Source organism: Lampetra planeri, chromosome 3 (genome assembly GCF_965212315.1).
Source record: "Lampetra planeri chromosome 3, kcLamPlan1.2.h2, whole genome shotgun sequence".
NCBI lineage: Eukaryota > Metazoa > Chordata > Hyperoartia > Petromyzontiformes > Petromyzontidae > Lampetra > Lampetra planeri.
The window spans coordinates 5,631,286-5,644,007 of NC_136109.1; the positions used below are offsets into that span (position 1 = coordinate 5,631,286).

General features: G+C 47.0%; 1 protein-coding gene across 2 annotated transcripts in view; it reads right to left on the bottom strand.

Moving 5' to 3' along the window:
- Positions 1-12,722, bottom strand: part of LOC144736816 (uncharacterized) — a 674,279-nt gene that overhangs the window by 70,480 nt on the left and 591,077 nt on the right. The gene's annotated exons all lie outside the window — the stretch shown is intronic.

A 12,722-nucleotide genomic window follows, 5' to 3' on the forward strand; every position in this document is an offset into this window, starting at 1 on the left:
CACGCTGAGTGTAAGTGACACACACACTGAGTGTAAGTGACACACACACTGAGTGTAAGTGACACACACTGAGTGTAAGTGACACACACGCTGAGTGTAAGTGACACACACTGAGTGTAAGTGACACACGCTGAGTGTAAGTGACACACACTGAGTGTAAGTGACACACGCTGAGTGTAAGTGACACACACCGAGTGTAAGTGACACACACACTGAGTGTAAGTGACACACGCTGAGTGTAAGTGACACACACGCTGAGTGTAAGTGACACACGCCGAGCATAAGTGACACACACGCTGAGTGTAAGTGACACACTGAGTGTAAGTGACACACGCTGAGTGTAAGTGACACACGCTGAGTGTAAGTGACACACACTGAGTGTAAGTGACACACACACTGAGTGTAAGTGACACACTGAGTGTAAGTGACACACATGCTGAGTGTAAGTGACACACACTGAGTGTAAGTGACACACTGAGTGTAAGTGACACACATGCTGAGTGTAAGTGACACACACTGAGTGTAAGTGGCACACACTGAGTGTAAGTGACACACTGAGTTTAAGTGACACACTGAGTGTAAGTGACACACACGCTGAGTGTAAGTGACACACACACTGAGTGTAAGTGACACACACACTGAGTGTAAGTGACACACTGAGTGTAAGTGACACACACACTGAGTGTAAGTGACACACACCGAGTGTAAGTGACACACACACTGAGTGTAAGTGACACACACACTGAGTGTAAGTGACACACTGAGTGTAAGTGACACACACACTGAGTGTAAGTGACACACACCGAGTGTAAGTGACACACACACTGAGTGTAAGTGACACACACACTGAGTGTAGTGACACACTGAGTGTAAGTGACACACACGCTGAGTGTAAGTGACACACACTGAGTGTAAGTGACACACACTGAGTGTAAGTGACACACACACTGAGTGTAAGTGACACACACACTGAGTGTAAGTGACACACACACTGAGTGTAAGTGACACACGCTGAGTGTAAGTGACACACACGGAGTGTAAGTGACACACGCTGAGTGTAAGTGACACGCTGAGTGTAAGTGACACACACGCTGAGTGTAAGTGACACGCTGAGTGTAAGTGACACGCTGAGTGTAAGTGACACACACGCTGAGTGTAAGTGACACACTCTGAGTGTAAGTGACACACACACTGAGTGTAAGTGACACACACGCTGAGTGTAAGTGACACACACCGAGTGTAAGTGACACACGCTGAGTGTAAGTGACACACACTGAGTGTAAGTGACACACACACTGAGTGTAAGTGACACACACTGAGTGTAAGTGACACACACGCTGAGTGTAAGTGACACACACTGAGTGTAAGTGACACACGCTGAGTGTAAGTGACACACACACTGAGTGTAAGTGACACACACACTGAGTGTAAGTGACACACATGCTGAGTGTAAGTGACACACACGCTGAGTGTAAGTGACACACACGCTGAGTGTAAGTGACACACACACTGAGTGTAAGTGACACACACACTGAGTGTAAGTGACACACACACTGAGTGTAAGTGACACACACACTGAGTGTAAGTGACACACACACTGAGTGTAAGTGACACACACGCTGAGTGTAAGTGACACACGCTGAGTGTAAGTGACACACACACTGAGTGTAAGTGACACACACACTGAGTGTAAGTGACACACATGTTGAGTGTAAGTGACACACACGCTGAGTGTAAGTGACACACACGCTGAGTGTAAGTGACACACACCTGAGTGTAAGTGACACACGCTGAGTGTAAGTGACACACACTGAGTGTAAGTGACACACGCTGAGTGTAAGTGACACACGCTGAGTGTAAGTGACACACACTGAGTGTAAGTGACACACACACTGAGTGTAAGTGACACACTGAGTGTAAGTGACACACGCTGAGTGTAAGTGACACACGCTGAGTGTAAGTGACACACACTGAGTGTAAGTGACACACACACTGAGTGTAAGTGACACACTGAGTGTAAGTGACACACATGCTGAGTGTAAGTGACACACACTGAGTGTAAGTGACACACTGAGTGTAAGTGACACACATGCTGAGTGTAAGTGACACACACTGAGTGTAAGTGACACACACTGAGTGTAAGTGACACACTGAGTTTAAGTGACACACTGAGTGTAAGTGACACACACGCTGAGTGTAAGTGACACACACACTGAGTGTAAGTGACACACACACTGAGTGTAAGTGACACACTGAGTGTAAGTGACACACACACTGAGTGTAAGTGACACACACCGAGTGTAAGTGACACACACACTGAGTGTAAGTGACACACACACTGAGTGTAAGTGACACACTGAGTGTAAGTGACACACACACTGAGTGTAAGTGACACACACCGAGTGTAAGTGACACACACACTGAGTGTAAGTGACACACACACTGAGTGTAAGTGACACACTGAGTGTAAGTGACACACACGCTGAGTGTAAGTGACACACACTGAGTGTAAGTGACACACACTGAGTGTAAGTGACACACACACTGAGTGTAAGTGACACACACACTGAGTGTAAGTGACACACACACTGAGTCTAAGTGACACACGCTGAGTGTAAGTGACACACACGGAGTGTAAGTGACACACGCTGAGTGTAAGTGACACGCTGAGTGTAAGTGACACACACGCTGAGTGTAAGTGACACGCTGAGTGTAAGTGACACGCTGAGTGTAAGTGACACACACGCTGAGTGTAAGTGACACACTCTGAGTGTAAGTGACACACACACTGAGTGTAAGTGACACACACGCTGAGTGTAAGTGACACACACCGAGTGTAAGTGACACACGCTGAGTGTAAGTGACACACACTGAGTGTAAGTGACACACACACTGAGTGTAAGTGACACACACTGAGTGTAAGTGACACACACGCTGAGTGTAAGTGACACACACTGAGTGTAAGTGACACACGCTGAGTGTAAGTGACACACACACTGAGTGTAAGTGACACACACACTGAGTGTAAGTGACACACATGCTGAGTGTAAGTGACACACACGCTGAGTGTAAGTGACACACACGCTGAGTGTAAGTGACACACACCGAGTGTAAGTGACACACGCTGAGTGTAAGTGACATACACACTGAGTGTAAGTGACACACACACTGAGTGTAAGTGACACACACACTGAGTGTAAGTGACACACATGCTGAGTGTAAGTGACACACACGCTGAGTGTAAGTGACACACACACTGAGTGTAAGTGACACACACACTGAGTGTAAGTGACACACACACTGAGTGTAAGTGACACACACACTGAGTGTAAGTGACACACACACTGAGTGTAAGTGACACACACGCTGAGTGTAAGTGACACACACGCTGAGTGTAAGTGACACACACCGAGTGTAAGTGACACACGCTGAGTGTAAGTGACACAGACTGAGTGTAAGTGACACACACTGAGTGTAAGTGACACACACGCTGAGTGTAAGTGACACACACTGAGTGTAAGTGACACACGCACTGAGTGTAAGTGACACACGCTGAGTGTAAGTGACACACGCTGAGTGTAAGTGACACACACTGAGTGTAAGTGACACACACACTGAGTGTAAGTGACACACTGAGTGTAAGTGACACACGCTGAGTGTAAGTGACACACGCTGAGTGTAAGTGACACACACTGAGTGTAAGTGACACACACACTGAGTGTAAGTGACACACTGAGTGTAAGTGACACACATGCTGAGTGTAAGTGACACACACTGAGTGTAAGTGACACACTGAGTGTAAGTGACACACATGCTGAGTGTAAGTGACACACACTGAGTGTAAGTGACACACACTGAGTGTAAGTGACACACTGAGTTTAAGTGACACACTGAGTGTAAGTGACACACACGCTGAGTGTAAGTGACACACACACTGAGTGTAAGTGACACACACACTGAGTGTAAGTGACACACTGAGTGTAAGTGACACACACACTGAGTGTAAGTGACACACACCGAGTGTAAGTGACACACACACTGAGTGTAAGTGACACACACACTGAGTGTAAGTGACACACTGAGTGTAAGTGACACACACACTGAGTGTAAGTGACACACACCGAGTGTAAGTGACACACACACTGAGTGTAAGTGACACACACACTGAGTGTAAGTGACACACTGAGTGTAAGTGACACACACGCTGAGTGTAAGTGACACACACTGAGTGTAAGTGACACACACTGAGTGTAAGTGACACACACACTGAGTGTAAGTGACACACACACTGAGTGTAAGTGACACACACACTGAGTCTAAGTGACACACGCTGAGTGTAAGTGACACACACGGAGTGTAAGTGACACACGCTGAGTGTAAGTGACACGCTGAGTGTAAGTGACACACACGCTGAGTGTAAGTGACACGCTGAGTGTAAGTGACACGCTGAGTGTAAGTGACACACACGCTGAGTGTAAGTGACACACTCTGAGTGTAAGTGACACACACACTGAGTGTAAGTGACACACACGCTGAGTGTAAGTGACACACACCGAGTGTAAGTGACACACGCTGAGTGTAAGTGACACACACTGAGTGTAAGTGACACACACACTGAGTGTAAGTGACACACACTGAGTGTAAGTGACACACACGCTGAGTGTAAGTGACACACACTGAGTGTAAGTGACACACGCTGAGTGTAAGTGACACACACACTGAGTGTAAGTGACACACACACTGAGTGTAAGTGACACACATGCTGAGTGTAAGTGACACACACGCTGAGTGTAAGTGACACACACGCTGAGTGTAAGTGACACACACCGAGTGTAAGTGACACACGCTGAGTGTAAGTGACATACACACTGAGTGTAAGTGACACACACACTGAGTGTAAGTGACACACACACTGAGTGTAAGTGACACACATGCTGAGTGTAAGTGACACACACGCTGAGTGTAAGTGACACACACACTGAGTGTAAGTGACACACACACTGAGTGTAAGTGACACACACACTGAGTGTAAGTGACACACACACTGAGTGTAAGTGACACACACACTGAGTGTAAGTGACACACACGCTGAGTGTAAGTGACACACACGCTGAGTGTAAGTGACACACACCGAGTGTAAGTGACACACGCTGAGTGTAAGTGACACAGACTGAGTGTAAGTGACACACACTGAGTGTAAGTGACACACACGCTGAGTGTAAGTGACACACACTGAGTGTAAGTGACACACGCACTGAGTGTAAGTGACACACACTGAGTGTAAGTGACACACACACTGAGTGTAAGTGACACACACTGAGTGTAAGTGACACACGCACTGAGTGTAAGTGACACACACTGAGTGTAAGTGACACACACACTGAGTGTAAGTGACACACACTGAGTGTAAGTGACACACACACTGAGTGTAAGTGACACACTGAGTGAAAGTGACACACACTGAGTGTAAGTGACACACGCTGAGTGTAAGTGACACACGCTGAGTGTAAGTGACACACATGCTGAGTGTAAGTGACACACACTGAGTGTAAGTGACACACTGAGTGTAAGTGACACACATGCTGAGTGTAAGTGACACACACTGAGTGTAAGTGACACACGCTGAGTGTAAGTGACACACTGAGTTTAAGTGACACACTGAGTGTAAGTGACACACACGCTGAGTGTAAGTGACACACACACCGAGTGTAAGTGACACACACACTGAGTGTAAGTGACACACTGAGTGTAAGTGACACACACACTGAGTGTAAGTGACACACACCGAGTGTAAGTGACACACACACTGAGTGTAAGTGACACACACACTGAGTGTAAGTGACACACTGAGTGTAAGTGACACACACGCTGAGTGTAAGTGACACACACTGAGTGTAAGTGACACACACTGAGTGTAAGTGACACACACACTGAGTGTAAGTGACACACACACTGAGTGTAAGTGACACACACACTGAGTGTAAGTGACACACGCTGAGTGTAAGTGACACACACGGAGTGTAAGTGACACACGCTGAGTGTAAGTGACACGCTGAGTGTAAGTGACACACACGCTGAGTGTAAGTGACACGCTGAGTGTAAGTGACACACACTGAGTGTAAGTGACACACACGCTGAGTGTAAGTGACACACTCTGAGTGTAAGTGACACACACACTGAGTGTAAGTGACACACACGCTGAGTGTAAGTGACACACACCGAGTGTAAGTGACACACGCTGAGTGTAAGTGACACACACTGAGTGTAAGTGACACACGCTGAGTGTAAGTGACACGCTGAGTGTAAGTGACACACACGCTGAGTGTAAGTGACACGCTGAGTGTAAGTGACACACACTGAGTGTAAGTGACACACACGCTGAGTGTAAGTGACACACTCTGAGTGTAAGTGACACACACACTGAGTGTAAGTGACACACACGCTGAGTGTAAGTGACACACACCGAGTGTAAGTGACACACGCTGAGTGTAAGTGACACACACACTGAGTGTAAGTGACACACACTGAGTGTAAGTGACACACACTGAGTGTAAGTGACACACACGCTGAGTGTAAGTGACACACACTGAGTGTAAGTGACACACGCTGAGTGTAAGTGACACACACACTGAGTGTAAGTGACACACACGCTGAGTGTAAGTGACACACACCGAGTGTAAGTGACACACGCTGAGTGTAAGTGACACACACACTGAGTGTAAGTGACACACACTGAGTGTAAGTGACACACGCTGAGTGTAAGTGACACACACTGAGTGTAAGTGACACACACACTGAGTGTAAGTGACACACTGAGTGTAAGTGACACACGCTGAGTGTAAGTGACACACGCTGAGTGTAAGTGACACACACTGAGTGTAAGTGACACACACACTGAGTGTAAGTGACACACTGAGTGTAAGTGACACACATGCTGAGTGTAAGTGACACACACTGAGTGTAAGTGACACACTGAGTGTAAGTGACACACATGCTGAGTGTAAGTGACACACACTGAGTGTAAGTGACACACGCTGAGTGTAAGTGACACACTGAGTTTAAGTGACACACTGAGTGTAAGTGACACACACGCTGAGTGTAAGTGACACACACACTGAGTGTAAGTGACACACACACTGAGTGTAAGTGACACACTGAGTGTAAGTGACACACACACTGAGTGTAAGTGACACACACCGAGTGTAAGTGACACACACACTGAGTGTAAGTGACACACACACTGAGTGTAAGTGACACACTGAGTGTAAGTGACACACACGCTGAGTGTAAGTGACACACACTGAGTGTAAGTGACACACACTGAGTGTAAGTGACACACACACTGAGTGTAAGTGACACACACACTGAGTGTAAGTGACACACGCTGAGTGTAAGTGACACACACGGAGTGTAAGTGACACACGCTGAGTGTAAGTGACACGCTGAGTGTAAGTGACACACACGCTGAGTGTAAGTGACACGCTGAGTGTAAGTGACACACACTGAGTGTAAGTGACACACACGCTGAGTGTAAGTGACACACTCTGAGTGTAAGTGACACACACACTGAGTGTAAGTGACACACACGCTGAGTGTAAGTGACACACACCGAGTGTAAGTGACACACGCTGAGTGTAAGTGACACACACTGAGTGTAAGTGACACACACACTGAGTGTAAGTGACACACACTGAGTGTAAGTGACACACACGCTGAGTGTAAGTGACACACACTGAGTGTAAGTGACACACGCTGAGTGTAAGTGACACACACACTGAGTGTAAGTGACACACACACTGAGTGTAAGTGACACACATGCTGAGTGTAAGTGACACACACGCTGAGTGTAAGTGACACACACGCTGAGTGTAAGTGACACACGCTGAGTGTAAGTGACACACACTGAGTGTAAGTGACATACACACTGAGTGTAAGTGACACACACACTGAGTGTAAGTGACACACACACTGAGTGTAAGTGACACACATGCTGAGTGTAAGTGACACACACGCTGAGTGTAAGTGACACACACGCTGAGTGTAAGTGACACACACCGAGTGTAAGTGACACACGCTGAGTGTAAGTGACACAGACTGAGTGTAAGTGACACACACTGAGTGTAAGTGACACACACGCTGAGTGTAAGTGACACACACTCAGTGTAAGTGACACACGCTGAGTGTAAGTGACACACACACTGAGTGTAAGTGACAAACACTGAGTGTAAGTGACACACACACTGAGTGTAAGTGACACACTGAGTGTAAGTGACACACACTGAGTGTAAGTGACACACGCTGAGTGTAAGTGACACCCACTGAGTGTAAGTGACACACACTGAGTGTAAGTGACACACACACTGAGTGTAAGTGACACACTGAGTGTAAGTGACACACATGCTGAGTGTAAGTGACACACACTGAGTGTAAGTGACACACTGAGTGTAAGTGACACACGCTGAGTGTAAGTGACACACACTGAGTGTAAGTGACACACGCTGAGTGTAAGTGACACACTGAGTTTAAGTGACACACTGAGTGTAAGTGACACACACGCTGAGTGTAAGTGACACACACACTGAGTGTAAGTGACACACACACTGAGTGTAAGTGACACACTGAGTGTAAGTGACACACACACTGAGTGTAAGTGACACACACCGAGTGTAAGTGACACACACACTGAGTGTAAGTGACACACACACTGAGTGTAAGTGACACACTGAGTGTAAGTGACACACACGCTGAGTGTAAGTGACACACACTGAGTGTAAGTGAAACACACTGAGTGTAAGTGACACACACACTGAGTGTAAGTGACACACACACTGAGTGTAAGTGACACACACACTGAGTGGAAGTGACACACGCTGAGTGTAAGTGACACACACGGAGTGTAAGTGACACACAGAGTGTAAGTGACACGCTGAGTGTAAGTGACACACACGCTGAGTGTAAGTGACACACGCTGAGTGTGAGTGACACACACGCTGAGTGTAAGTGACACACACGCTGAGTGTAAGTGACACACACACTGAGTGTAAGTGACACACACGCTGAGTGTAAGTGACACACGCTGAGTGTGAGTGACACACACGCTGAGTGTAAGTGACACACACGCTGAGTGTAAGTGACACACACACTGAGTGTAAGTGACACACACGCTGAGTGTAAGTGACACACGCTGAGTGTAAGTGACACACACGCTGAGTGTAAGTGACACACACTGAGTGTAAGTGACACGCTGAGTGTAAGTGACACACACACTGAGTGTAAGTGACACGCTGAGTGTAAGTGACACACGCTGAGTGTAAGTGACACACACGCTGAGTGTAAGTGACACACTCTGAGTGTAAGTGACACACACACTGAGTGTAAGTGACACACACTGAGTGTAAGTGACACACGCTGAGTGTAAGTGACACACACACTGAGTGTAAGTGACACACACTGAGTGTAAGTGACACACACTGAGTGTAAGTGACACACACACTGAGTGTAAGTGACACACACTGAGTGTAAGTAACACACACGCTGAGTGTAAGTGACACACACGCTGAGTGTAAGTGACACACACTGAGTGTAAGTGACACACGCACTGAGTGTAAGTGACACACGCACTGAGTGTAAGTGACACACACTGAGTGTAAGTAACACACACGCTGAGTGTAAGTGACACACACGCTGAGTGTAAGTGACACACACTGAGTGTAAGTGACACACGCTGAGTGTGAGTGACACACACACTGAGTGTAAGTGACACACGCACTGAGTGTAAGTGACACACACTGAGTGTAAGTGACACACACGCTGAGTGTAAGTGACACACACGCTGAGTGTAAGTGACACACACGCTGAGTGTAAGTGACACACACTGAGTGTAAGTGACACACACTGAGTGTAAGTGACACACTGAGTGTAAGTGACACACACTGAGTGTAAGTGACACACACTGAGTGTAAGTGACACACACACTGAGTGTAAGTGACACACTCTGAGTGTAAGTGACACACACTGAGTGTAAGTGACACACACTGAGTGTAAGTGACACACGCTGAGTGTAAGTGACACACACACTGAGTGTAAGTGACACACACTGTGTGTAAGTGACACACACACTGAGTGTAAGTGACACACTCTGAGTGGAAGTGACACATACCGAGTGTAAGTGACACACACCGAGTATAAGTGACACACACACTGAGTGTAAGTGACACACACACTGAGTGTAAGTGACTCACTCTGAGTGTAAGTGACACATACCGAGTGTAAGTGACACACACTGAGTGTAAGTGACACACACACTGAGTGTAAGTGACACACTGAGTGTAAGTGACACACACACTGAGTGTAAGTGACACACACACTGAATGTAAGTGACACACTGAGTGTAAGTGACACACACTGAGTGTAAGTGACACACACACTGAGTGTAAGTGACACACTGAGTGTAAGTGACACACACACTGAGTGTAAGTGACACACACCGAGTGTAAGTGACACACACACTGAGTGTAAGTGACACACACACTGAGTGTAAGTGACACACTGAGTGTAAGTGACACACACGCTGAGTGTAAGTGACACACACTGAGTGTAAGTGAAACACACTGAGTGTAAGTGACACACACACTGAGTGTAAGTGACACACACACTGAGTGTAAGTGACACACACACTGAGTGGAAGTGACACACGCTGAGTGTAAGTGACACACACGGAGTGTAAGTGACACACAGAGTGTAAGTGACACGCACTGAGTGTAAGTGACACACACACTGAGTGTAAGTGACACGCTGAGTGTAAGTGACACACGCTGAGTGTAAGTGACACACACGCTGAGTGTAAGTGACACATGCTGAGTGTAAGTGACACACACACTGAGTGTAAGTGACACACGCTGAGTGTAAGTGACACACACACTTAGTGTAAGTGACACACACGCTGAGTGTAAGTGACACACGCTGAGTGTAAGTGACACACACACTGAGTGTAAGTGACACACGCTGAGTGTAAGTGACACACACGCTGAGTGTAAGTGACACACGCTGAGTGTGAGTGACACACACGCTGAGTGTAAGTGACACACACGCTGAGTGTAAGTGACACACGATGAGTGTAAGTGACACACGCTGAGTGTAAGTGACACACACACTGAGTGTAAGTGACACACTCTGAGTGTAAGTGACACACACTGAGTGTAAGTGACACACACTGAGTGTAAGTGACACACGCTGAGTGTAAGTGACACACACACTGAGTGTAAGTGACACACACTGTGTGTAAGTGACACACACACTGAGTGTAAGTGACACACTCTGAGTGGAAGTGACACATACCGAGTGTAAGTGACACACACCGAGTATAAGTGACACACACACTGAGTGTAAGTGACACACACACTGAGTGTAAGTGACTCACTCTGAGTGTAAGTGACACATACCGAGTGTAAGTGACACACACTGAGTGTAAGTGACACACACACTGAGTGTAAGTGACACACACTGAGTGTAAGTGACACACACACTGAGTGTAAGTGACACACGCCGAATGTAAGTGACACACACTGAGTGTAAGTGACACACACACTGAGTGTAAGTGACACACGTTGAGTGTAAGTGACACACACCGAGTGTAAGTGACACACGCTGAGTGTAAGTGACACACACGTTGAGTGTAAGTGACACACACTGAGTGTAAGTGACACACACTGAATGTAAGTGACACACTGAGTGTAAGTGACACACACCGAGTGTAAGTGACACACGCTGAGTGTAAGTGACACACACGTTGAGTGTAAGTGACACACACCGAGTGTAAGTGACACACACTGAATGTAAGTGACACACTGAGTGTAAGTGACACACGCTGAGTGTAAGTGACACACTGAGTGTAAGTGACACACGCTGAGTGTAAGTGACACACGCTGAGTGTAAGTGACACACGCTGAATGTAAGTGACACACGCTGAATGTAAGTGACACACTGAGTGTAAGTGACACACGCTGAGTGTAAGTGACACACACGCTGAATGTAAGTGACACACAGGCTGAGTGTAAGTGACACACTGAGTGAAAGTGACACACGCTGAGTGTAAGTGACACACGCTGAGTGTAAATGACACACACACTGAGTGTAAGTGACACACACACTGAGTGTAAGTGACACACACACTGAGTGTAAGTGACACACTGAGTGAAAGTGACACACGCTGAGTGTAAGTGACACACGCTGAGTGTAAGTGACACACGCTGAGTGTAAGTGACACACGCTGAGTGTAAATGACACACACACTGAGTGTAAGTGACACACACACTGAGTGTAAGTGACACACGCTGAGTGAAAGTGACACACGCTGAGTGTAAGTGACACACACTGAGTGTAAGTGACACACGCTGAGTGTAAATGACACACACACTGAGTGTAAGTGACACACACACTGAGTGTAAGTGACACACTGAGTGAAAGTGACACACGCTGAGTGTAAGTGACACACGCTGAGTGTAAGTGACACACACGCTGAGTGTAAATGACACACACACTGAGTGAAAGTGACACACACTGAGTGTAAGTGACACACGCTGAGTGTAAGTGACACACACACTGAGTGTAAGTGACACACTGAGTGAAAGTGACACACGCTGAATGTAAGTGACACACGCTGAGTGTAAGTGACACACACGCTGAGTGTAAGTGACACACACACTGAGTGTAAGTGACACACT